This window comes from Anas platyrhynchos, chromosome 4 (genome assembly GCF_047663525.1).
Source record: "Anas platyrhynchos isolate ZD024472 breed Pekin duck chromosome 4, IASCAAS_PekinDuck_T2T, whole genome shotgun sequence".
In the NCBI taxonomy this organism is placed as follows: domain Eukaryota; kingdom Metazoa; phylum Chordata; class Aves; order Anseriformes; family Anatidae; genus Anas; species Anas platyrhynchos.
In genome coordinates, this window is record NC_092590.1 from 39,965,351 (window position 1) to 39,989,774 (window position 24,424).

Here is a 24,424-nt window from a genome sequence, read left to right on the forward strand (position 1 = left end):
CAGAAAAGCCACGATTTTGATGGATAGGGAACAGTCAGAGTTCCCAATTCCTAGGGGAAAGTATCCGAAGTAAACAGAGGCTTTGCTCGGTGCTCTTTTGCTAGTGTGCTTTTCATTTTCTGTGTCTTAGCAGTTCTGTTGCACACGGGTAGCCCCGTAACAGCTTCCCCGTCATTGAGTGCATCTCCATTCCCGACTAGATGCACACCCACCCTTCGGAGGATGCTGTTTCTCTTGGTGCTTGGCGGTAGGCATGGGCTCTTGGATTACAGGCCAGATGCTTGGGAGGGTAAATTAGCACAGCAAGCAGCTGCTTCCACTTATGCCACCCGAGGACACCTCTTTTTAATTTTATATCTACCTTTTGTGCATTTTGTAGCTCCACGCGAACTTTGCTAATATCGTTATTGGGAACTGTATCTTCATTAGTTTCTGTCTCGCCTATCATTTTTCCAGCATTCCTGTCTTGTTTACTTCTGCTCAAAAGCTGTGAGCTTTGGTAACTTTCCAAGTTGTCATCTTAAGCTTCCAAAATCACCAGATTTCTTTCGTTTGCGAAAGTACAGTCTTTGAAGTGTCTTGTACTTCCTGGCAAGGAGGTTACAATGAGCTTTTTAAAAAAACTTCGAACTCATTTTTCCTCCTAATTATTCTCCCCCGTCTGAATTAGTCTGTACCGATGTGTAAAGCTGCACGTCCTTGGGAGCTCTGCTAAGGAGAGGTGCAGTTCAGCATCCTGCTCTCAGCTCATGTCACTTTTAATATTAATGAGGTGTAGGCATTGCCTAGATAGCAGCTGTGCGAAATCCTAAGGGTTTTTGCATTCCCTTTTAAATTTGGGGGAAAAATGCCTTCCTGAAGTGGTCCTACTGTAAGGAGTTGCTGGGGATGTGTGTGTCTGTACCGAGAGAGATGCTGAGGGTCGTAGCAGAGAGCTTGCAACAAGTGATGCCACACAGAGCACGGGGAGGAGTGGCCGATGGCTGGCTCTTCACGGCTCCCTCCAGTATTTTGATTACTTCTCTAATTCTTATTTTATTTTTGCTGATAGAACTTTTGTTGGATGCCCTTCCAGAGAAAACTTGGTAATTTTCCTACGTAGTTAATATTCAGATATAAAAAAAAAAAAAGAAACACAACACTATTGCAGTTTAAATGATGAATAGATGCTAATTTATACATATATACTTATACTCAGAATGCGTAATTAATGATCTTCTGTGTCAGTCACGGCTATGCAAATGACTGCATTTTGCGACTCCTGCCATAATCGCCTTGCCCCGTCTGCCTGCAGTTTGGGGGAATGTTTGTGCTGCAGTTTAGCAGGGGTCACAAAGAGGCTAAGCAAGGAAACAACCCACAGCCGGCTAACGTCTCACCACTGCAGCTGATGTGGCATTTGGGTCGTGCCTGTAGTCCTAGAAGAAGGAATGGGAAGGGCACGACTGCTTTCTAGCCACGCTGATGAATCCAAGCCGTGTAGATCCTGCTGGCTTCTGTGTGTGCTACTGGTAGGCACACAAAGCAAAATCCCTTCCTTCCCACACCCGACGGGTCAGGGTTCAGAGGCTGGCACCCTCCAAGGCACATTTAGGGCAGGAGCCAGGCTGGAGGATCTGGGCAGCTCCCCGGGGAGCTCACCCATCCCCACCCGCTGCACGGGGTGTGCACCGTGCCGCAGCAGTGCCCGAGGTGTGGGTGCTCATCCCGAAGCTGTAAATTCTCATCTTCTTCTTTAAAAACTGCCTGCAACCATGGCAAAGATTCATAATGTATTTTATTAGGGCTTCTGGGTAGATTTTGCTACATAAATAATTTTACCTCCCGTAATTACAGAGGACATTAATAAAAGTGGTGATTTTTCTACTGAGATACGTATTGGCATTGAAGCTAGTCCAAATTTGCAGTTCTTGGGATTTGGACAAAGGAAAATGATCAGGGTCAGTTATTTTTATTGCCGTCTTTCTGGTTTCTTGGACTGAAAACAGCTGTGAGGAGCGGGGAAAAAAAAATCTAAACCTGACAAATTTCATGCAATTACGGGCCTTGAAAAAGAAATTTTAAGGAATGAATCCAGGGGAGCTTCTCTGGCTGCCCAGTGCTCGTGTCAGGGTGTTGAATGGGCTCGGGGTTTCCTCACCCACAAGTTACGACCATCACGACGTGGGCACCCAGCAGCCCCGTGACACCAAGGGCTTCATCACTGCTGGCTGATAGCCGGCTCTCGGCACAGGCAGGGGTGAACTTTGGGTGAGGAGGATCCAGGTGGTAACCCCCGGGGAGATGGAGCACATGGTACGTGCATTCATCTTAGATAAACCGACCCCGGGACTTTTAGTTCTGGTGTATGTGTGCCTGTTAGTGTTGGAAATACTATCAATGTAGGAAAAACCAGGGAAGTTTCATACCTAGCAAGGCTTTAAAGTGCAATCAGCAGCTTGTTTCTTAGGTTTTCCTTGAATTTGGGGTACTCAGCGTCCATCACCTGTAACCTTACCCATACGTGGCACTGGAGAAAGTCTAAATTTCAGGAGAAATGGAAACTTCTGTTAAATGGGCAGCTCGTTGTGTGTATTGTTACAAGTTACTATAGAGAAGCTTTCCCACACAGATGGGCAATTTCCAGCGGAATGGTAAGAAAATCTTCATTTGGTTCTTTCCATTTTCTAAAAAAAAAATAATACAAAAACAAAACAAAAACACAACAGCTCTGCATCAGCTTGGGAATTATAGGGAACAACAGCCCATGTGGCTTTGTTCTGCTTCTTCCATCTGCTGCTCTAGAAGAAAGAGCATCCTGGGGAGAAGGGCTTGACAAGTTCTGCCTGCAAAACCAGGAGCAAGTTGTTACAGAAGCTCGGATTTAAGAGGTGCATTTAGTGCCTGGGCTGGTGCATTAATATTTTTCCTTTTGCACAGGGTGTTTTAAAATTCAGGTAGAGGTATTTACATATCTGAATGTATGATTTTAGGTTCCGGTACCTCAGAGGCATGGCAAACCCAACTTTGTGGTGGTTTTATAAAGTCTTTATTGATCATTCCCAGGCACTGCATTGTTCACCTCGCTTTCAATTGCTGCCTAGAAATAAGCAAATAGGAAACAAAAGTTGCTCTCGGAGTTAAAACCGGGGAGGAGAAGTTCATGAAGCTGCTGGAAAAACAGCCCAGGCACCCTGAGCGAGCCAATCGCAGGGAAAGAAATACAACACTTGGAGTGCGAGAGGCGCTCTCCTTCGCTCTTCGCATGCGTCAGCCACAAAAATAGAAACCTCAGGAACAAAGCTCCGTTGGCTGAGGAGAAAGGAGGAAAAAGGTGAGGCTGCTCCAAGTCGTGCTGATCACATTCCTCCCTGCGATAGCCAGGTTACCTTGGGAGTTACCGCGGCTGGAGCGCAAAGTTTGAGCCTGCACCTCCTGACGTTCCTACTCCTGTTTCTTCCCCTTGCCGGCTCGCGTTGGCTTTGTGGTCACTTTTAGCTGTGTCAGCACGTTGGAAATTGCTGACAGTAAACAGTGAAGGCATGCATGCACGCTACTGAAAAAACCACAAGGAAAACAGCCTTGGGTAAATGATGGATTTGCTCCCTGTTACATGTTCACAGCTCCCAGGCACTGTCTGGAGCCTCCTGCAGAACAGTGTTTGGAAGCTTTTATTCCCAATTTTTACAGGGAGTTGATGCAGGCTACGCAGTAGCTTGCCTTTCCATGTGAGTTTTGGTACGTGTAGTAGGGGAGAGGTTTATACAGATTAAATACTGGGCTGGAGAGGGCAGAAAGGGAGGTACAGCTGTGTTTGGGGTTGTCTGGGGCAGTGCAGACCAGGGCACGAGGCTTCTCTTGTGCACCAGCCCTCGGTGGTAGCACCGTGCTATCCCCACATTTCTCCACCCACCTCTGGGTTCAGCATGGGCAGGCTGGTCAGTGTGCCTGGAGCCCAGGGGCTCTGAGACCTGCTGGCTCAGAGCTCTGAGAAATGCGGGCTTCTGTCCATGCCGAGCTCACCTAGGTGCTGCACCGCTATGTGGAAGTGCACACAGCCCCCCGAGCCCTGCTCGGAGCTGCCAGAGGCTCAGCTCAGCTTACAGAGTGCAGAGAAGGGCTAGGCTGGACTCAATCAAAAATGGATTTTGCTGGGAGCCTGTTTCTATTTTTATAGGAGTTTACCCAGCTGCTTTGGAGCCGCTGCAGCTGTCTGAAGCAGTTGCAGTGCGCACCTTGCTGGAAACACTCGCTCTGCCCCGTGCCATGTCACCTGCGAGCCAAGTCCACCTCTGTAACAGCTCTTGCCCAAGGAGCTCCTGCAGCACGGGCATAGCCGTGGAGGGTGAGCCAGGAGCTTCTGTCCTCTTCCCTTCCCACTGCAGAGGTGGCGCAGGACTCGGGATGAGGTCTGCAACCTGAACCAGAAAAACAGAGATAAAACACGGTCTCATTGCTCTGGAATTGCAGGATGGTTTCTTTGTGGAATTCAGCAGTTATTCTGCCATCAGCTGATGCAGCTAGGACCAGGATTTGGGCTTGATCTATTTCAATAACTTCTGATTAAGAACCTGGTTTCCAAACTCAGTTTAAACTTGGTCTCACGTTGCATTTTAGGATGAACTAGCTTGAGCTGGCTTAAATCTCTGCTTTAGACTGAATTAAAGACAACCCAAAGCTGATGGGGTCTTAGCTGGGTTGCTAGCTACAGGGAAAATGCCATGTGAAACAGCTCCTGAAAGCTGGGAGGAGAGATCGATGCTCAGGGAAAAGCCAAGGGATTTGTCTGCCCTTGATGCTCAGTGTGCTCTTCTGTCTGCTCACACCGTCAGTTCTGCCCTTGTGTAGTGCCTGCCCTCCTGCAAGGGCTGTGTAGGTAGCAGCAAACCCAAATAATTTGTTTCCTGACACTAGAGATTGCCTTCAATCCCTGCTGTAAAGCTCCCGACATTAAAACCCCCAATATTTTTTCAAGAATTCCTAGGAGGCTGCTGGCACATAATGACTAATTTTGTAAATCTTGCATTAAAAAGGGGGCTGTACATCGGAGAGGCTTCTGCTATATTTAGAACAAAACTTCATGCTCCCACTGTCAGGATGTGAGCTTAATTACAGCATGCTGCAAACTTTGCTTTTGTGAGGGATATTTTTCTGCGCTGCTTGCTTCAAAAAGCACAGTTTTGCTGCTATTTTTATGATGCTTTTGTAACAGCAGCAGGAGTTGAAACGGGTTCGGTGAAACTGGAGACGGATCCTCTGACACACCAGCAGTGATAGCAGCCGTGCGGTTCCCAGCTCGTAACTTCTCACCAGCTGAAATGAATCAATGGCAGGAGGAAGGCGTAGCCCGATACTGGTTGGGTTTTCTTTTTTACTCCTGTAACTCGTAATTCACTTTTCTGTTACACCCCAAAATTTCCTGTTAGGATTTCGATACGGATCCACTTCTGCTGCTGTGTTTGTGCTTGGGTAACTGCTGGAGGATTACAGCAGAAAAAATAAAACTGGTAAGTTAGCAAGTTGTCTAGCCAAGGCCATTGAAAAGGTACATGCGATTCAGACCCCTGTGCATTTCTCCTGCTGGGGTGGCGTGGAGGCAGTGAGAGGGAAATTGCCAGGCAAGGCCGCAGGGTGCTGGGCAGGCAGGCTGCAAGCAACTGGGCCACCGGGAGCTGTGGTGTGTGGTCAAAGGGGTTTGCAGGTCCACGGTCAGCCTGCACCTGAGAAATGAGCCCTTAAAGAAGCAGCATAATGCAAAGGCAGCAGCGTCTGCTTTGCTCTTCTGGTATTTTGATTTTTTTTATGTTGCTTGGACCTGTCTTTTTTTTTTTTTTTTTTTTTTTAAATAATGGTAGTGGAGAAGTTTTCTGCAAAATATTTAATTTGTCAGCACGTTACACTAAAAGTAAATATGACATAACTTACTGGAAAAAAAAAAAACACATTATTTTCAGTTTTGCAAATAGTAATGTAAATGTTAAATCCACTTTTCTTTTTCCCCGTTGGTTTTTAAAAGGAAAATAAAATAATTGGCAAGATGTCTTTGAGATTTGATGATAGATTATGCAGTACAGAAGCTTGACACCCGGTAGAAACGCTCCTTTCTGCAAAGCTTTTATAATGTAACAATATAAATTCATGTATCTCAGGTAAACTGTTTTCCTGCCCCCATGGGATTCGCACAAATTTCCCCTATTAGCATGGTGCAAGGACTCTGTTGAGACTGCTCACCTGATGAGCAGGAATCGACACAAGTGGCATTTGCACAATCCCAGCAGAGAGAGACGCTGGCTGCATAAAATAATAACTGAAAGCGTTTTTAATTTAGGCAGGGCCGTGCTGAAAGCCATTCCAGCACCTCACTAGAAAACAGCCGTACTGCCAGAGCAATAAACAGCGCCGATGGCTGGGGGTGGGTGACATAATCCGAGACCATGAGGTGGTGTTGTGTCTATGCTCAGTGTCTCGTGGCTTTGTTTAACATGGCCTGGCAGCCCTGCCCTCAGAAGGTGCTCGTTTCCGAGGTGCAGGGCGAGAAGCCCCCTCGCCGTCTCAAGCACTGCGTGTCTCTCTGCTCCCAGAAACTTTCTCAAGCAGCACCGCTATCAGTGAGTCGAGCAAATAAACCTCGCTCGTCCTTGGTTTCTCTGGGATTTCAGGCTGCTGGCTCAAACGGTGCTTCTCACAGGACAGGAAAGAATTTGCTGGGCTGAATTTATCAATTATGGGCCAAATATTGACATTTTAATTCTCTGCTTACCTCTTCTAAGGCAATACAAAAACAGAGCCAAGACCTTTATAATTCCTTTTTTGTTTTATTGACGGTACGCCAGGGCCAAAGTGGCATCATGTGGGAAAGTATAACAAATATTTTGCCCAGAACAACTTTGGTGTATTTATCTGTTTCTTTAAACCTAATCTAAGACATTAAAAAGAAGCTTTCTGTCCCTGGGATCTGAGCAGTAGTCTCCAGACAATTCTCACCGCAATTAAGACTTACATAACTATCTGATTGTTAGGAGTCACAATAACAAACCAGTGAGGGTGAATGTTTGGATGGGAAGAGAGAGAGTGAGAGTCTTGTCTTTCCATGGGCTGTTTAGAGGAAAACCTCTTCCACAGAGGCACAAAGCTTTTGGAGGAGAAGGGGTTGAACTGGAGATTAACATAGCTACACAGAACAAATGTTTTGCCTAATACCTTGCTCAGGACATTGTGGAAATGGCAAGGCAGAGCATTTCTTTGCTAAATGCCATTCTGTTTGCACAAAGGTCTTTTCCTCCACGAATTGAGCTTGGCTGATACTGAGAAATACTGACTTATTCAGGCAGATTGCGCAGAGGGTTTAGTAAGTAGAGCAGTTTTACCTACTGTTGGTCTCTCTCCATTCCCTCCGTTCCTTAAAGAACATCTCTGCAGAAGAGCTAATTTTAAGTGAGAAAGCTATAGTGTGTGTTTGGTTTTTTTTTTAATTTTTTTAAATTTTTGTCCTGAAAATTAAATCTTCTTACTCCTAGTCCCAGAACAAAGTCTGTTACTTCAAGGACAGCTGTATTAATGCTATTTGTTGTCTCTTTAATATGTTGCTGTTTCACTGCACGGCTCCTGCTGGCACCCCAGAGCTTGGTGTGGCAGGGGTGGCCAAGGGGACCATGGGCACGCTGAGACCCTCTGACCTCCAGCTCCCTGGAGAAGTGCAGGTGTGTGGAAAGGAAGAGCAGGGAAGCTCTGGAGGGAGCGATGTTCTGCCTGCCTCCTTCCTCCCGTACGCAGCAGGGATTAAGTCTTTCCATCACAGACCAAAAGCATACCAGGTCCGAACTGAAGGTCACTTCTGTTGCTTTCTCTGCCCAGCCCCTGGCACGGTGACAGCAAGGTTCTGGTTTCAAAACACACCCAGAGGGACCTCGGGAAGCAGCAGCACATGAAAGGTCAAGAGCTGCGTGTCACTACAGTGCATTTATCAGACCCCACGTTGGACTGGCCTTGCAAGCGACACGCAAGAGCAGAAGAGAGCATTCCCCTTTCCCTGCTTTCTTAAAATGAGTGCTGGGCAATGCTTCTGTTATTTCTGAAACCTCCCAGAAATAAACATCAACACGAACCACAGAAGCAGAGCTAGCAGCAGCACAGCCTGTGTGTACGTTTGCTCCATGGGGTTTCCTCTCCCCTCCTGTCAATTATTCTTCGGAGGAGACTTTTCTGACTGAAACAATAGCAGGCTCCTCTGCCACTGGCTCTGCTTGTGTCGGCCCACCAGCAGGGATGCTTTGTAAGCCAGAATGAAGACCAAGTCCCGGAAGACCAAGAAATCAAAATGAGAGGGTCTGCCCACAAAGCACGGCTCAAGTTTTCTCTAATTTCGTGGCGTTCCCAGCTGGGTTGTGGTCACGGCTGGCACAAGACAACGGGCTCCTGGTGGATCCCAGCCTTCGCCGCCGCGTGTTGCTTGTCCAAAGTGCAAACCAAATAATCTTGTATTGGAAAGGCTTACAGTGAGGGTCTTGAACTGTTTCTTTCAATCTGGACAACTACTGCTGCTAGGATCTGTGCGTGCTTCTGAGGGAGAACAGCAGAAAACCCACCACGCATACAGTGCAAACCTTGGCATTTCCGCGGGTAGAAGAACTGTCAGCCTGGCCGCTGGTACAAAAGTGCCCAGAGGAGCATTATCTTTGCCTGGTTTGGGGTTTTGTTTCCTACTTCCTACAACACCTCCTTGTGCAGAACAGATGCAAGGCAAAAGTGCAGCTGAACAGATGCAAATCAGGTAACTTGGAAGGATCTAAAACGTGTAGTGAACTTTCTCACACACCCATATGCTTCACCACATACTAGGAGGGAGGGAGGAGACTTAGAAGCAAAGAAGTAATGTGGTGGTGTCTCCTATATAAAAAGAGCATCCCAGCAGCATGTAATCTGATTTCGATGTTGATCTCTGGGTCCCTACAAAGCTCCCATGGCCACCTACCAGAATTGCATTACTCGGAGCAGTTCACACCAGGGTCTCGTGGTTTGAAATGTCTGACAGGGCTCTCACAGGCCCCGCGCTACTTTCAGCTAGATCACTTTGAGGCTTTCTAAGGTAAACCTAGTACACTTCCCAGTGTGTTGTAAACGCTGTGCCATGAGTTGCAGGGATTTTAGGGAGATGACTGCGGTGTAGCACGAGCGTGGGACCAAATGACCAACAGCGGGCACGGTTTCAGCTGTTTGAAACAAAACTAATCCTCCCTGTGTGCCAGTGAAGCTCCTCGATCGCTGTGTGCCTCTCCCAATTCCGCTCCCTGGGCCGCTGTCGGGGTGTTGTGCAAAGTGCTGTTTGCAGGATATGAATAGCATCCAATTTGCCTCTATTCTTCAGGCTTCTTAAAGCCTGAAAACAAACGTAGTCAGCAGCTTCTGCTGTGAGTTTATTAATGCTCGGGCATAGAATAACATCCCCATTAGATATCTGCTGTGGAATAAAGTGCAACTGCTGACTGCTCTGCCATTTCTGGGCACCATTATGTGGTAGATCCGTGTGGTTAGTGACAGTAAATGCCAGTCTAACGTTGCTGATTTCGAGGCAGTAGCTATTGATGTGAGCCGGCAGGAGCAGGAAGCATTTCCCAAAGCGTCTTTCAGCTTTGGGGTACCTGTATGTTCAGAGGCCTGATGCTCAGAGATCTGATACTTGGCATTTTTCAAAATCTGACTCCTTGATACGTGTAAGCGAGGCAGCCTTAGTATATCAATTGTTCTGGAAATGAAAAGGTAGGGGTTGTGTGTTGTTTTTTTCTACTGTTTCTGTGACTGACAACCTGAAATTCGCCCTCCTTGGCCAGCAACCTTGTCTTGTGCTGAGGGACCTGCACTTGCCTCCTGAGGGCCTAGAAACCAGGAGTGGAGGTGACAGCCACCGCTGTCACTCCTCTCCTCACCGTTGTCCCTTGCTCCTTTTCCACATCCTGCTGCTCCTCCGTGGAGGCCGAGCTGCCCACCCGCTGCAGGGTCCTTCCCTGGGAGTTTGGGAATGGCAGACCTAGCGTTTAGTCTGCATCTACTTGTTTGGATTTCTAATCTGATGAAACCTTGCTCCAGACTCCTCTCTGGAGGAAATGAAGGAGGAAATGGTATTTTCTCCATTTCCTTTACCTCGGTGTCGCCCTGTGCATCACCTGATGAGCAGATACTATGCTTGAGAAACACTTACAGGATTTTTTTCCCCATTATTTTTTTTTTCCTGACAAATGTAGACTCTGTCGATCCTTCCATTTCCCTTGAAAGTGTGAGTTATAACGATGTTCAGGGTTTTTAATCTAAGCAGATTACAGGCACTGGATGTACGGACATCAATTTATTACATTTTTCTTCCATAATATTGATTAATGGGAAATTTTCTGTGTTGTGTAGGCCTAGCTTCTGGAAAAGTCTATTTTATTCTTGGGAATGATTCACTCGTACTGTAAGCATATAGCTATGCTATCACGGCACATTTTGTTCAAAGGGGACGGGAAGGAGGAAATACTTGCTGCTCTAAACCTCGCTGTGGTTTTTTTTTTTTTTGCATATCTCCATGGGCCTGATCTCAAGGATGGAAAGCAGTCAGTCCTTTCTGAGGGATCATTTTAAATCAAAGGGGGAAAATACATTTTAGGCAAGTAAGAAGTATGCAACGTATGCCTTCAGGTGACTGAACCTCCAAAGTTGGGTAACCTTTTCCTCCTGAAATGGAGCTTTCCATGGGACTTCATCTGCAGTGGCCCTGTCCACGCGGCTGCTTTGTTGATTGTGCTGCTCTGTGTCCCAGAGCTCGGTGGCATCAGGAGGCAGGAAAGCTGGTGGTGTTAAGGAAGGGTGGTAAATCATCTAAAACAAGGAAGAGAAGAACCGTGACCCACACATAGGGGATACTGAGAGTGCAAAGCTCTTTTCCGGCTGCAGCAAGAGCTGATCCTTGCGGGGTGCTGCGTCTGCCCCTTCCTGCAGGACTCAGCCTGCAACTTCCTCCCGGTACTGCATGCAAGCAGGCAAGTGGGACGTCTGCCTTTCCTGTCAATCACAGCCCCCCAAGCAGCAGCAGAAGGACAAAATTGGCAGGATTCTTGTCAGTTTTGCTGCTGCCCATAGGGTACTGATTATCATTAATGAGTCTTATTGATTTCACTGTGCAGCTTCTTGGGAACAACAGGAGCAGCCTGCCTGCAGACTCAGAAACACAGCATGCCAGTAGGTCGTGTTTGGAAAGTTATCTGTGCAATCGCAAGGGCTGTTTTTTTTTTTTTTCTCTTCTGTTTTGTTTAGTTCAAATTAAAGGCTAGATTCTGCAGAAGCTGATGATTTCGAGAGCCACATCCTTCCCCAGTCGCATCAGGAAATCATTCCACTTACCACTGGTGAGTAGGTGAGTGGGCTCCTCAGGCTCTCAAAGAAGCAGCGCTCTCAGCTTCGAGAGAGGAAAGGACTCGTAATGTGACAAGGGTCTCTCGGGGACCTCTGTGCATAATGCTTTCAGGCCAGCCTGGTTCTCGTTTTGGTACAGGCTGGCCGTGACTGCTGCACTGCTCCTCCCATGAGGATGATGCTCTTTGCCCCGTCTTAGCAGCAATCCCTGTTGTAAGGTGCTTTCCTGTGGAAATTAAATCTTCAGGGTCAAAGCCCCGGCTGAAGCACAGCGCGTGGAGGGATTCCCCCTTTACCTAGACATTATGTCTCCAGCTCGTCCTCCCCCAGCTCTGGGAAGCAATGCCAACAAAAACAACTGCTGTTTGCCTGCCTGCCTCTTTGTCTTTTGCCATAAAACTGAAAATAGGACAGTTACTGTGCCCCCTCTCCTTTTATTATTATTATTTTTTAAGTAACAAAACAGCTGTTTCCCAACAGTTTCTCCTCTGGGTTGAAAGCCCCAAATTTCTGCCAAAGCAGCCGCCAGGCAGTCTCTAACTAGCCGAGCTCAGGCCGGTGGCATCCTGTTGCCTGCCCGGTGCTGGGACCCACAGGGGGGTTGCCATTAACTCCATCCTCTCCCCGTGAGTTGTTCTCTCGCGCTGTGAAAGCAGCTGAGGAAACAGCCTCCCCCCACGTGCCCTTTTATCAAATCAGCCGGCGCTTCCTCCCGCTGCCCCCCTTGTTTTAGCGGTGCGAGTGGCAGCGTGTCCAGGCGGGAGTGACGGCCGCCGGGTGACATTTATCCGCCCGTAATCAGCTCTCTGGAGCAGCCCTCTGCCTGCCAGCCCGCGCTGCTTAGGATCACAGCGGATTTCTGACCTGCCAGAGCTTTGCTCGGAAGGGACAGCTTGAGCCTTAAGCCCATTAGCCAGGGGCTGGCCCTCAGCGCTGCGGTGCCGGGTGGCTCACAGCCTTGCTGAGATGGATGAGCTAGGAGGGCAGGTTCTTCTTCCCAGGTGCTTCCCCAGCTCCCAGCTGCATGCACGATCCCTGTGCTGTGGAAGTAGGACGAGGACTTCAGCCCTGTCAAGGTTTTGGGGCACAGCCGTGGGTATGGGGCCGAGCCAAACGGCTCAGTGGTGTGACCCGGCAAGGCAAACCCCCTTTCCATACGGTCCCGACGGTGGCTGTGGCCGTGGCCGTGGCCGTGGCAAGTGTTTAGAAAACTTTCCTCAGCACTCGCAAAGCTGCCCTTGGAGCAAGGCCATCCTATAGAGTCTGCTTAAAATTAAAAAATAATAAAAAATAAAAAGAATAAAATGGAAACATACCCTCCCGCCCCCATCTCCTCATCTCGCACTTAAAAGCAAAGGAAGTAGAACATTTTAAAGAGGCTTTGTTTCTATGGATTAAATGAATTGAAATACAGCTGCTTCCTCCCTTGATTTTCTGCCCTCGCCCAGGTAAAGAGCTGATCCATTGAAATATTGACTATCATTAGTCTGAGGTCTGGGGTTTTTTTCATCTCTCGATGAAGCACAGATCTTTTTTTGGTTGCCATCAACCTTCTATCGTGGCTGTTCCCGTGTAACACTTCCCCTTTGATATGACAATGACTTTGCACAGGGAAAGGACCTTTCCCAGAAGAAGAATTGTTTCAAGAACTGATGAAGGGTGAAAAGAAATTGGCAGCATATCATTAAAAAAGCTGAAAGAAAGACAGCGCACCTTGGCATATAGGAGAAGGGGGAGGGAGGAGGCTCTGAAGGCACTGCTAAGAGGCCAGCTTAAAGCCCTCTTAACAATGTGCAGCCGCTCTCCCCGGCTCGCCCATTGATTTCCTCCTGCCCTCCACAGGCCTGGCTGCAGTTAAACCTTGTGTCCTCCACGTGATGCCGAACCGAATCAGATTCTGCTTTTAGTTGTTCGATCAAATTTTCCTTCCTTGAGCTTAGAAGGCACACTTGGGACTTCATAGTAATTGCCTCCCCACGCTGAACTGCTGATACCTTTATTGGATTGGCGTAGGGTTTCAGAGGACTGTGTTTAACATGCAGTGAGCCGCAGCAATGCAAACAGCTCCAGTGTTTAAACAAGCATCCATTAGGCCAGGAAACAAGACAGTGCCAGCCCATTTGGTGCTCTTTAGTGCTGGCAGCTTGAGGTGAGCGGTGCAGCAGGGCTTGCAGGATGGGGGAGACACGAGTGCAGCGTCAGGAAAACAAGCAGAGCATCTCTGTAGGGCTGTGAGAAGCCAGCAAGGGGGGGGGAGGAACTGTTGCGACTGGGGACATGTGCAAAGCTCATTAATATCTCATTATGTTCGAATCGCAGTCTCCCAGCAGATTGGCATTAACATGTGATGTGCTGGAGGAAGGGGCTACAGGAGAGCGGCAGGGATATTTTAAGCAAGCTGATTTATTTTATTTTGTTTTTTTATTTTTCCCTTTACATTGAAGAAGCGGAAAAAATAGCGTGCGTGAGGCAAGGTGCCAGCAGACCACGATGTTTTGTGCATCAGCCCAACGCAGTACGCTCCACCAAGCAAGAGCCGTGCTCCGCTGGGCTTATCGTAGTCCCCACCAGCATCACGCAGTATTTCTAATAAACCTCCTTTCTTTTCAGGAGTGCTTAACTCAGCTGTAAAATTTGGCTCAGCGGGAAACTTCCAGCATTCAGGAGCTAAGCCCAGGATTAATTCCCCCTACCCCAACTGGACGGATTGGGAGTGCTGGGGGTGCTGTGACATTTTGCTTCCCTCTGTAAGTTCGTAGAGAGAATGATGTTGGAAATACTTTTTTTTCTCATGCTCTTATACTGAAATAGCTTTTGTTTTATCCTTAACTGGAGCATTGCAGTCATTAGCTTATCAGCTGATAAGCTGCAGTCATTAGCTTATCAGCTGACATCAGTGCCCATACTGGCTTCTGCAGACCACATACATTTTTCTGATAAGATCTTGGCTGCCATGTTACCAGGCAAATAACCATTCGTTTTCAGGCCGGTTATTCCTTGATTCTCTAGACCCGAACCTATAAATCCTCCTAGGAAATGAAAGACAACTCCCAACAACGGCTCGCCCAAGGAAGAAAAAGCGTTCAGGGACTTTTTATAGCAGGCTCTCCTCCCTGTGCTCACAGTTACTAATTGCCTGATTTATCTCGGGAAACTCTCATTGAGAAGACTCCAGGCAGGAGAGGGACGGAAAATGAAGTGCTGTTGTGCTCTGCAGCACCGGGCTTTCAGGCAGGAGGCTGTTTTACTGACACGTACCAATGAAATCTATGTTTTTTGCTCTTCTGCAGACAGATAATCATTCTACTATTGCATACAAAAATCATTTTAATAGGTGCTCTATTTGAGGAGACATTTATAGCCAAACTGTAAGAAAATCATTCTCGTTCAATTCCTTTTGTGCTACGAGAGCACAGCAACGGTTAAATTAGCTCTGACTCTTACAAAACGCTTGCAAGCCCATAGATCTTGGTTCAGACTGCATATTATGTTTGAACTTCATTGCCCAGGCTATTTGTTATGTGTTTATCCTTCTTGGTAAACTTTCTTGTACTTTTATGGAACAATATTGGAGCCCTCCAGTGGCCAAACTAATCATTCTGAGGAATGGAGTTCAAGTTCTGCCAGGGAGGTCGATTATTTTTCTCTATTAAAAAATTAATATTGTGATGTTTTTGTATGCAAAATTTACCGAGAGTTTATTCAAGTCACAGCGGCTGATGTGAAGAGTGAGGAAAGCTAGGAAAAAGAACGAGTAGTCTCTTTGCATATCTAGGATCTCCATGTATTTATTCTTCCATATTTTCAGGAATTTAATGAGCCGATTGTTTAAATAAATTCAGTTAGATTACATTTTCTGAGAGGGCTCCTTTGTGCATATAAAGCAGAGAAAACACATTTGGGGTAGCATGACAATTGACGTTTCCTTTCCTCTCTGTGCTGTGGCTGTCTGCGGTGTGGCAGGTCTGCTCCCCAGGTCTGTTGTCTGGGCACGACATCGCTCCTATGAGGGGCAGCAGGATGAAGACTGGCTTTAAGGCTCCCTTGTTGGCTGCTCCCGTTCCCTTTCTGCCCATGATACCCACTGTAGGTGTGAAATAATAGATTTTATTTATAACGTTTGCCATGGACACTAGTAAAAGGGCTACGTTATGAGTTCTCCTTGTGAAGAATGTTGAGGTCCCCCGGCAAAGCTGGCAGGTAAAATTGCCCACATGTGCCTGCTCTCAGTTGGTGTGACAGCTATCACAGCTCTTCCTTTCCAGCACTGAGCACCCAGTGATTCTCCCTGGGAACCCCAAATCGGATAGGTAGGTCACGGTAATGTTGGACTTTGGGGAGGAAGCAAGAGGTGGCCAGGGGATGAGGAGGAAGGGTGTTCATTTGTTTGTCCCTTGATAGGATGACCAGGGTCGGACATTCAGCCTGTGTCCAAAAAGCAGGTAAACGAGCGCCCGAGGTTGTTATTCCTGCACTGCCTCATCTTTATGCAGGGATCACTGGAAATGGGTTTGTACCACTCGCTGTTACAGAGCTGCAGCTTTACAAAATCGTGTATTGCCACCAAAATGCTTCAGGATGAGAACACTCGAGAGCTGGCAGAAAGGGGTTTCTGTTTGTTGTGTAGCGAAAAGCTTCTAAGTGGGTTTTCTTCTGCAGGCACTGTAGATAGGAGAACAATTGTAGCAGAGCATTTAGCCCGGTATCCTCCCTGCAACCCGGGTCAGGAGGCAGTGTGTAAGGAGCGGAGCAGGCACGGTGTCAGCCTTCCCCAGCACACCTGCCCCTCTTCCCCCAGCACCGCTGTAAGACCCACTGGGTGAGCCCAGCTGTCAGCAGTTGAAGGTTTCTTTTTATTCTTACAGGGTGGGGTGAAAGTGAGGGAAGCCAAGCAGCTGAGCTGCAGCAGGAACCTGTTGCTTACGCTGCAGATAGGGGCAGGTTGTGCAATTTCCTTGGGCTGGCAGGCGCTGGGATTCCTGGAGCAGCTTGCGGCATCGTTTCGCCTTTCATGTTTTGTGTGCGAGTCTGAGAACTGCTGCAGGAGATGGTTGCCCAGCTCCAATTGACTTTTTGAGGGAGCTGCTAATGAGGTCAGTTTTTCTCATGGCTTTTCCAGGACCTGTGAGCACCAGCAGAGCAGGGAAGAAAGCGCTGGATAGCTGGGGAGAGGCTGAGCGCAGAGCACACGCTGAGGCTGGGAGCAAGAGGTGGCCTCGGAGCTGTCGGAAGGAGGCTAATGCTTTGCTTTTTGCAGTCATGTAGCTATGTGTGAGGCACAAGCTGTGAAAATATGGGAAATTTTGACAGGAGAGGAGGGTTGATGGGAGCAAGCGCTCCCCCGCCTGCCTGGTGCACCTTTCAAACCCATCTCCAAAGCTTCCCATCACCACCTGGAGCTGCCGCCACCGCTGCTGGCTTTTTGTAGCCTCCTCTGATGGAGCCACCACCCAGACCAGAGCTTCAGGGGTCCGGCAGAGCTGCAGGAAGGTGGAGGAGGCAGGCAGGCAGCGTAGCTCTTAGCTCCTCATGGGGCAGCAGCTCCAGAGCAGCGCTATCCCCAGGGGCTCCCGCCTGTCCGGAGCGGCGCTGCGTGGGAGCTGGGGAAGCCGGAGGGCACGGGCTGTGTCTGGCAGCCCTGCTGTGCCGGGACTGCCAGGCCAGCCTGCACCGTGCTGGGGCTGAGCCTGCAGCTCTGTGGTTTGAGCTTCTGCTGGGCAGTGGCTGCCTCGGGAGGTGGCATTCCCAAGGAAGGCACCGTGCGCTGCTGCGGGACCTGTCCCATCCCTGTGGCTCCTCAGGGAGCCTCTCACCCAGTGTCTGTGAGTTACCTCACTGCCTGGTAAGGTTCCCAGGTCCTCTACTGAGAGAGCAGCCTCGGGTAGTTTGTGCTGCTGCGGGGAACACTGGAAGGGGAAGAATATCTGCTGGAGGTGTGAGAAAAATCTCCAGTAATTTTCTTCAGACAGGATCTTCTCTGAAGCTGTTTTATTTGCGATTGCAATGCTGGGCACCCTGTCAATCAGGAATGCAGTTTAGTAACCAAATCCTAACCTTTTATTCCCCATTACCCAACACCTGATCACCTCCCCTGTTTCCTCATTGCCTGAGCACTACAGGTTCACGAGCTACTCGACACTCCTCTACACCCTATATGTACAATTTTTCTGTTTTTTCAACCCTTTAATTTCTCCTTTCTTATGTTTTGAGAACTTGTGATCTTTGTTTTACTGCTCCCACACTGCTCATCCTGTTTTTCTCCAGCTCCTACCTTATTTTGGAACAGCGAGGCCTTCTGCTGTCCGCTTATCTACTGAGCATTTCTCCTTATTGTGACTACACAACTACCTTGGGATACAGAAAAGTGATTCTCTCCTGCAAAAACACAACTGTTTCTCACAGTAGGTTCAGGCATGGCAGCGCTTTCTTGCTAGCAGGGAGAGGAGAAGGCTGCCACCACTTTCCTGATGAGTCAGGGAAATCCACTCCGCCTGCAGTGGTGAGTGCTTCGTGTATGGTTATTGCGGTTCGGAGCTCGGGGTCTGGCAGTACCAGGCAGCTTTGGGTTTGGCAAAAAAAAAAAGAACAAACAAAAAAGTGACTTCTGTCCCCAGACGTATCGAGACCACGGACAGTCTCCTGCAAATCCTTGCTGCAGCCACCAGGACCCAGGACATTCAGGGGCGGTTCTCGGCTTGGTGTTGGTGTCTTCCACCTGGCCTTGAAAAAAGTCACTCTGGGGCAGCTGTGCGTTGTGAAGCTGGGCCCTTAATGTAATTCTGAAATATGCTAATTGCCAGGCTTTTGTTTTCATTTGACAGTTTTGAAAAGCTTAGAAGAAAGGAGGAAAAATAAAAGAGCATTGTAAATAGCCCTAGGAAAAACCTCAACCTGCTGCCCATGTAATTTCCTTTATAAACAAACTCTCATACTAGGGGCGGCTTTATCACCCAGCAGATTTGTGCACCATTCTGCATGCCTGATACCTAGTCGATTTTCCATCTTTTCTCCAGCGTGCCTGCTCATTGTTGAAGTTGTTACTAAGGTTACTGCCGCTGTTATTAAATAAGGAAGAAGTGCTTGCTTATCCCAAAGCTTGTATATATTTCTCTACTATCTGTGTGTCTAATTAAGCATAGTTTTTCTCTCTCTCCAGACTGTGCTTAGACCATCATGGTTATAAGGCTGCTATTTATCTGTAATTTAAACTCCCGGTCCCTCCTGCTACCTCTCCCTTTATCTCTGCCTCTTTTAAATAGTCCAGAAGTGATTAAGCATGTAGATAACGAAGCAAGAACTTGGACCTGCACAACTTTTTTTCTCCCTTGGCATTGCAAGAAAATAAGCGTCTTTCCAAGAGTGCATGTAATACCATAATTACAGGCCAAACTACGAAGATTTCATTTTTTTTTTCTTAGAGTTTGGTGGGACAAAACTTAAGCCTTTGGAAATGAAACTGGAGGAAGGACTTGACACCACACAGACAGAAATCTTAATTAAACACAGATGTCAACAGCAGCAACATGTAATTAGTGCCCTAATTGTGACTGGGCACGTCATCTTGGTGGCTTGGGGAGGATCCAGATGCAGGCATCTGACTGTGGATGCCTCCCTTTGAGCTAGCTACCGGGGCTGCCTTTAAGGTCGGTGAAAAGAAAGACACTTCTAGAGCATGGCTTATGTCACTGCTACCCCAGCTGGGCATAGAGGATATGAATCGTGGCCTTAAGACTCCAAGGAATCAACTCGTTCTTGCTTGCAGCTTTCTTATGGTGCCTACAGGAGTCTGGGGGCTCTTGCTGTCATGGTTGTAGTATGTTTGTTTGTTTGTGCTTTGAGGAAATGCAAGACATTTTATATTCCCATTGGCTGGGCACAGAATTGGAGAGATTTTAATTGAGTTTTAGGCATGCTGCTGAGTTCATACACAACTTCAGGCAAGCTCCCTGCTCTCTGAAGTCAAATGCAGAGGTTTAATCTGGGTTTACATCTGAATGGCAGACACCATTTAAGTGCTAAGTGATGGTTTGCATTTCTTTAGGCATACAAATGATTTTTTTTTCTATTTTAGATTTAGCCCAGCTCAGTTCTTCTCTGAGACCCAACTCCACTTAATCCTGGTAGTAGCCCAAGAGCACTTTATCAGCAGACTAAGGAACTGGAAGTGCCCTGGTCCGAGGTGGCTCGTCACTGCTAGGCCAGAAGAAAAAGTTGGGAATGCAAAGTCTTTTCAGAAGGAAAAATAAGATGAGAGGAAGCCCAGTGGGTGAATGCACAGCTGGTTTATGGTGCATTTCTGTGGCTTATCTAACAACAAACTATAATGCCTTGTGCTTCAGACCTCTGAGGGGTTTAGTAAAGAACCGTGGTGCTCTCTGTGACTCAGCCTTGGATCTTGTTTACCTAGAGCATCTAACAATAGAAAATGTTCCTTTGTCTTTGTTTATTTGACACTTTTAGAGACACAAGCTCTCAGAGGTGAACAGGGCTTGAAATCCAACTTTTGTTTGGATTAACTGCTAATAAGTGCTTAGTACCCATGGATGGCTGTGACACAAGACCATAAGAATGTCATGGCAGCAACTGCATGCACATGTGTGCACGTGTGGAGAATACAGAGATTATTTTTCTCAGCCATCCGATGGAAAAGGTTAAAAAAATACGTGTTGTGCACAATGGCCATTGCTCCAACTGAGTTCAGCTCCAGAGCAGCGAGCAGCTTGGGGAATTGCCCTGCAGGCAGGCTGCTGTGCTTAGGGATGCTGTGTTGCTTTAGACAGCTGCGAGTAGAACTGAGCACCTATATGTATAGACGTCCCTGTATGGCTTAAGAAGGTAGAAATGTGGTTTCCCCTCAGTAATAGCTAACATTTTTTCAGAAACGTTCAGTGATGAGCTACCCTGGCGATGCGGTACTTGCAAAACTTCACAGAGCAGCTTTAGGAGGAGGGCAGAGCAGCAAACGCGAGACTCCTGTTCACAAGCCTGGCTCCCGCTGAGGTGCTCAACATCAAGCAGCAGGTCACATCCAGCCTGTGGGCTCTTCCCCGCCTGTCAGAGTAGTTTATTCAGATTGGGCACAGGCACCTTTCTTCTTGATGTCCTTCAGACATCAACAGAGAAGCGTGCTCTAGGCCAGATGATTTCACAGGCGCTGCTGGCATTTGCTGCAGGCAGCTGCCTTTTCCGGATGCCTCACAGCCCGTTCCCCAACACCGGTCAGGTGCCACCACATCTGTGCCCACGCTGGGCATCATTATCACGTGGCAAGCCAATGTGCATTCATGCTGCTGAGGAAGCTGCTGGGGGCACTGGGAGACGTGGTCCACACCGCTCACTGTATGGGCATGAACAGCCAGGAGCAAACACTGAGTCACTTGGGCAGATTTCCTGCAGCTGCTCTCTTCCCTAGGTGCTCCAGGTGTGTGCAGGGAGAGGAGAGAGACACCACGTTGTGAAAGAACGCATCCTTTTCAGCATCTGCCCTTTGGGAAGCACAAAGCCAGTGCATTTATGCAAATCAACAGCACTGTGCACGTATTTTCAGCCTAGGAAGGGGATGGGATTTATACTGGGGTGAAGATGGCTGTTACAGAGGAAATAAGGAAGATAAGACCCAAGCAAAGGTCTCAGATGGCATTGTTGGTTGCATAAATTGTTCTTTATATTTTAGATTGCTTAGGGTGCACAAGGAGAAGCATGCGCTTAAATGCTTCGCTGAATCAGAGCCTTGATTTGTTTAAAATCTCTTTTCTTCTTCTTTATACTTCTTCAGCAGACGTAAATGGTGCATTTGCAGTTCACCCCGCACAGCAGGTCCAGCCTTGGGAGTCTGTGACTGATAATCGCCGGGATCTGGGAGACCAGACGAGTACTTTTCCATTAGTTGTTGTTGCGTGCCTTTGTGAGACTCAAGGTCAGCTGGAGGTGAAGGCATTGAGGCAACAAAGAAGTAAAGTTTGTGTGGTTTGCTTGGCCATATTTAGGGCAAAACTGCTATTCACTTTTTTTTTCTGGCCTTTAGCCCGTGGCAAATAGCTCTCAAACAGTGCTCAGAATAATTCAGAACGTGTCTAGGGCATCTTGTGCAATCCTCTGACTCCTTTAGTCTTCACAGGTCTTCAAGGATCCTGCAAATTTTTTTACAGTGCTGGCTATAACTTGTACTGAAAGGAAAAGGGAACGTAAAGAAGATTTGTTTCATCAGAGTTAGTGTCCGGCTCTGAAGAAATTTTGGTGCAGAAGAAATAATCTTACCAACTGGACCCTCAGCTCCCAGTGAACTTCACGGGAGCTGAGGGCTTCAGAGCATTGCACGAGTGGGCTATGTAAGACCCCAAAGGTTTTATAAAGGAGTCTTACAAAGCTGCTGCGTGCAGTCTTCTAAATAGATATGCAAAGGCAAGGCAAACAGGCTGGTCTAGCATTACTCTTTCCTAGAGATGGATCGAGCTGGGTGTACTGATGAGGGAAGTGTTGGCGTGAAGGGAAAAAGAAGAAATCCATTTTGGATTTTTCCAACGCCCAGTTTGTTGTTGTTGTTTAATGGCCTATACCTTAGCACACGTCTGCTTTCAGGCCCATCTGTCCCATGTTTCTTCTTTTTCTTTCTTTCTTTTTCCTGAAGGACATGGCTCAGGAGCATAATGAGAATTAGGACTTGGAAGAATTGTGGTATTACCTCATCAGCATGCCAGAGATTTTCCCCCTTGCCCCCATCATGGCTGGATCTCCTTTGCAAGGCCTACTGCCCTGTTAACTTCTTTAACCTGTACATAGGTAACCTACAGTCCTTAAAAGTATTTCTCCTCACAAAGAAGTCATCAGGTCACCTATGTCCTCAGACAAGCTGCACAGGCCAGGCACAGGGGACGGCTGGGGAAGAGGAGACAGGCTTGTGGAGAGAAATTCTGGGATAAATTAGCCACTTTGTTTGCAGCATAGTATCTAACTTGGCCTGTTGTTGATTCACAGGATTTTCTTTTATATGTGATGGTTGTGGAAATCTGTTAGTTGTGATCCTAATGCATTTTCCACTGGAAGATTTTTTTTTACAGTGGTGGAACCCAAAAAGGGGTTGACTAACATGTGGGCTTGAACAGGTACAGTCTGTAGACTACTTGGCATTCATTCCCATTCTTTGCTGATGGTATCGAACATTTTGCTTAGAAAACCATGAATTGAACTTAGTGGTGTGGAAGAATCCCTGCAATTACTTATCCCGCGTTGTTTTGAGGAACCCCCGATGCTCCTTCATGCAACTACGGCATAAGTAACCATGTGGAGGTGAGGTGGTGCTTGTTGGGAGTTAACATAGCAGCAAAATGAATGGGAGACAACTGCACGGGGCGAGTTCAGCCTTCTGGTAGCTTGCTGAGAGTCTTCTGCACATCATACGCTAGACTGGCTTCTGCAATGAAGGAGGTTGAATAGGAGCTCACGGTCCTCAGAAACCAACAGGGTGATAGGAGGAGTGGTGGCGTGCCTCCCTCCACCATCCCGCATCTCTTCTGTTTGCTTCCTCGGCATTTCGCTGCGAATATTCTTGATAAGTGTATTATGCATGTAGATTGCACCATGGTGGTACTTTGCATGCAACTGGAAGGTAAATTGCTTGCTCTAAACATAGAAGGGGCTCTTTCCTCACAGTGCCTAGACAAGATTTCAGTCTCTTGATGCTGAAGTCATAATCAGAGTTCGTATCTACCACTGCCATTTAATGACAAATGGAAGCAGAGGCAGGGGCAGAGAGCTGCTGCTCCTTCACAGAGCACGGCAATGGTTTTCTGTCCCGAATGCCCCTTCACTTGGCAGGCAGGGTGGCACAAGCACCCTGCACTAGCTTGCCAGGACTTGTGCCCATCCCAGGATGATTCAGGGCAAGATTTTCCCCAGGAGACAGTTTGTAGTGTCGCATAGCAGGTTAAAGAACTAGTGAGTAGGGAATGAGCAGCCGTGGTGCAAAACCAAGCACGTGCAACGCTGCTGGTTGTGCTGCTTTGCTGCTGCTCAGTTTAAAACATGAGCTTCCTGCGTTTCTTTTGTACCTTCATTTGCAGATCTTCAGGAGGTACAGCTTTAATAATCCGCAGGCTCTGCTTTTTATCATTAGTTTTTCTCCTGTCCAGATACAAAGCAGATTGGGTATGTTTTCAAAGGGTGGAGATTTATCAGCACAGCTCCCAGACAAGTCAATTAGAGGCTGCCTGGCTAAATCCTCGTAACACGCTTTGAAAGCGTGGCTCCTGCCGTCTGCAAGGGCAATGCCGGGAGAGCGCAGCTCAGCCGTGCGGTGTGAGAGACAGGAGCAGGCCCTGCCAGCTAAGTAGTTTAGCACTCAGGCTCTTAGCACCTTCATTAAGACTTTTGCACAAACAGAGGAGTGCTGGCACTCCGTACGTGACGAGGTTGCTGCTTCGCCAGTGTTTACCCAGTTGGGCTAAAGCAGGATTAGGTTGGACGGACCTAAAGAGGAGCAAGCCATGCAGATCGTGCGCTCAGGCTGGAAGGCTGCTGACAATGATGACAGCATTTCATCCATGAAATAATTTGTGCTCTGAAGTCCAGTTAAACTTGCCAATAATTCCGCATTGAGAAAATTAATTGCATCCATTGCCTGTGTTTTACTCAACAGCTTCCCCGGGGACCCTGCACTCCAAATCTCCTCAAAGCGTGTCATTGAGCGTCTCTGCGTTCGTATTTAAGTTGGAGTTGTGTGGTGGGAGAGAGGGAAATTACAAAGGGAAAATATTTTAAAGGCAAACTGTAATTGATACATAAGATACGTGCACATATGTCTTCAGAAAGAGCACAGCTGTTTTTTTTTTCCCAGCCTGTTGTAGACGTACACGATTTGAGCAGCGAAGTTGGATGTTTTGTATATATTTCTCCACTACTTCGTGTATACATTTCTCCACCCCTGCGTGCCTCGTTAGTGAGGCACTCTCCACTCTGTTAATTCCTACAGCAAAAAATGCCTGTCTCGCAGCAGCGCAATGGGGAGGTTTAGAAGAGTGCAGTAAACACCGGTGAAGACGTTTGTCTTGATTATTTTGCTGAA

General features: G+C 47.6%; 1 protein-coding gene across 9 annotated transcripts in view; it reads left to right on the forward strand.

Moving 5' to 3' along the window:
* Positions 1-24,424, forward strand: part of MAML3 (mastermind like transcriptional coactivator 3) — a 254,080-nt gene that overhangs the window by 156,124 nt on the left and 73,532 nt on the right. Inside the window, exon 2 of one of the 9 annotated variants that reach the window (XM_027456734.3) lies at positions 13,975-14,111. The exons of 7 other annotated variants lie outside the window; for them this stretch is intronic. The gene's annotated coding sequence lies outside the window, so the exon portion shown is untranslated. Of the gene's footprint in view, positions 1-13,974; positions 14,112-16,322; positions 16,458-24,424 lie in introns of those variants that run through there. One more of the 9 variants, XM_027456737.3, reaches the window with a different exon arrangement.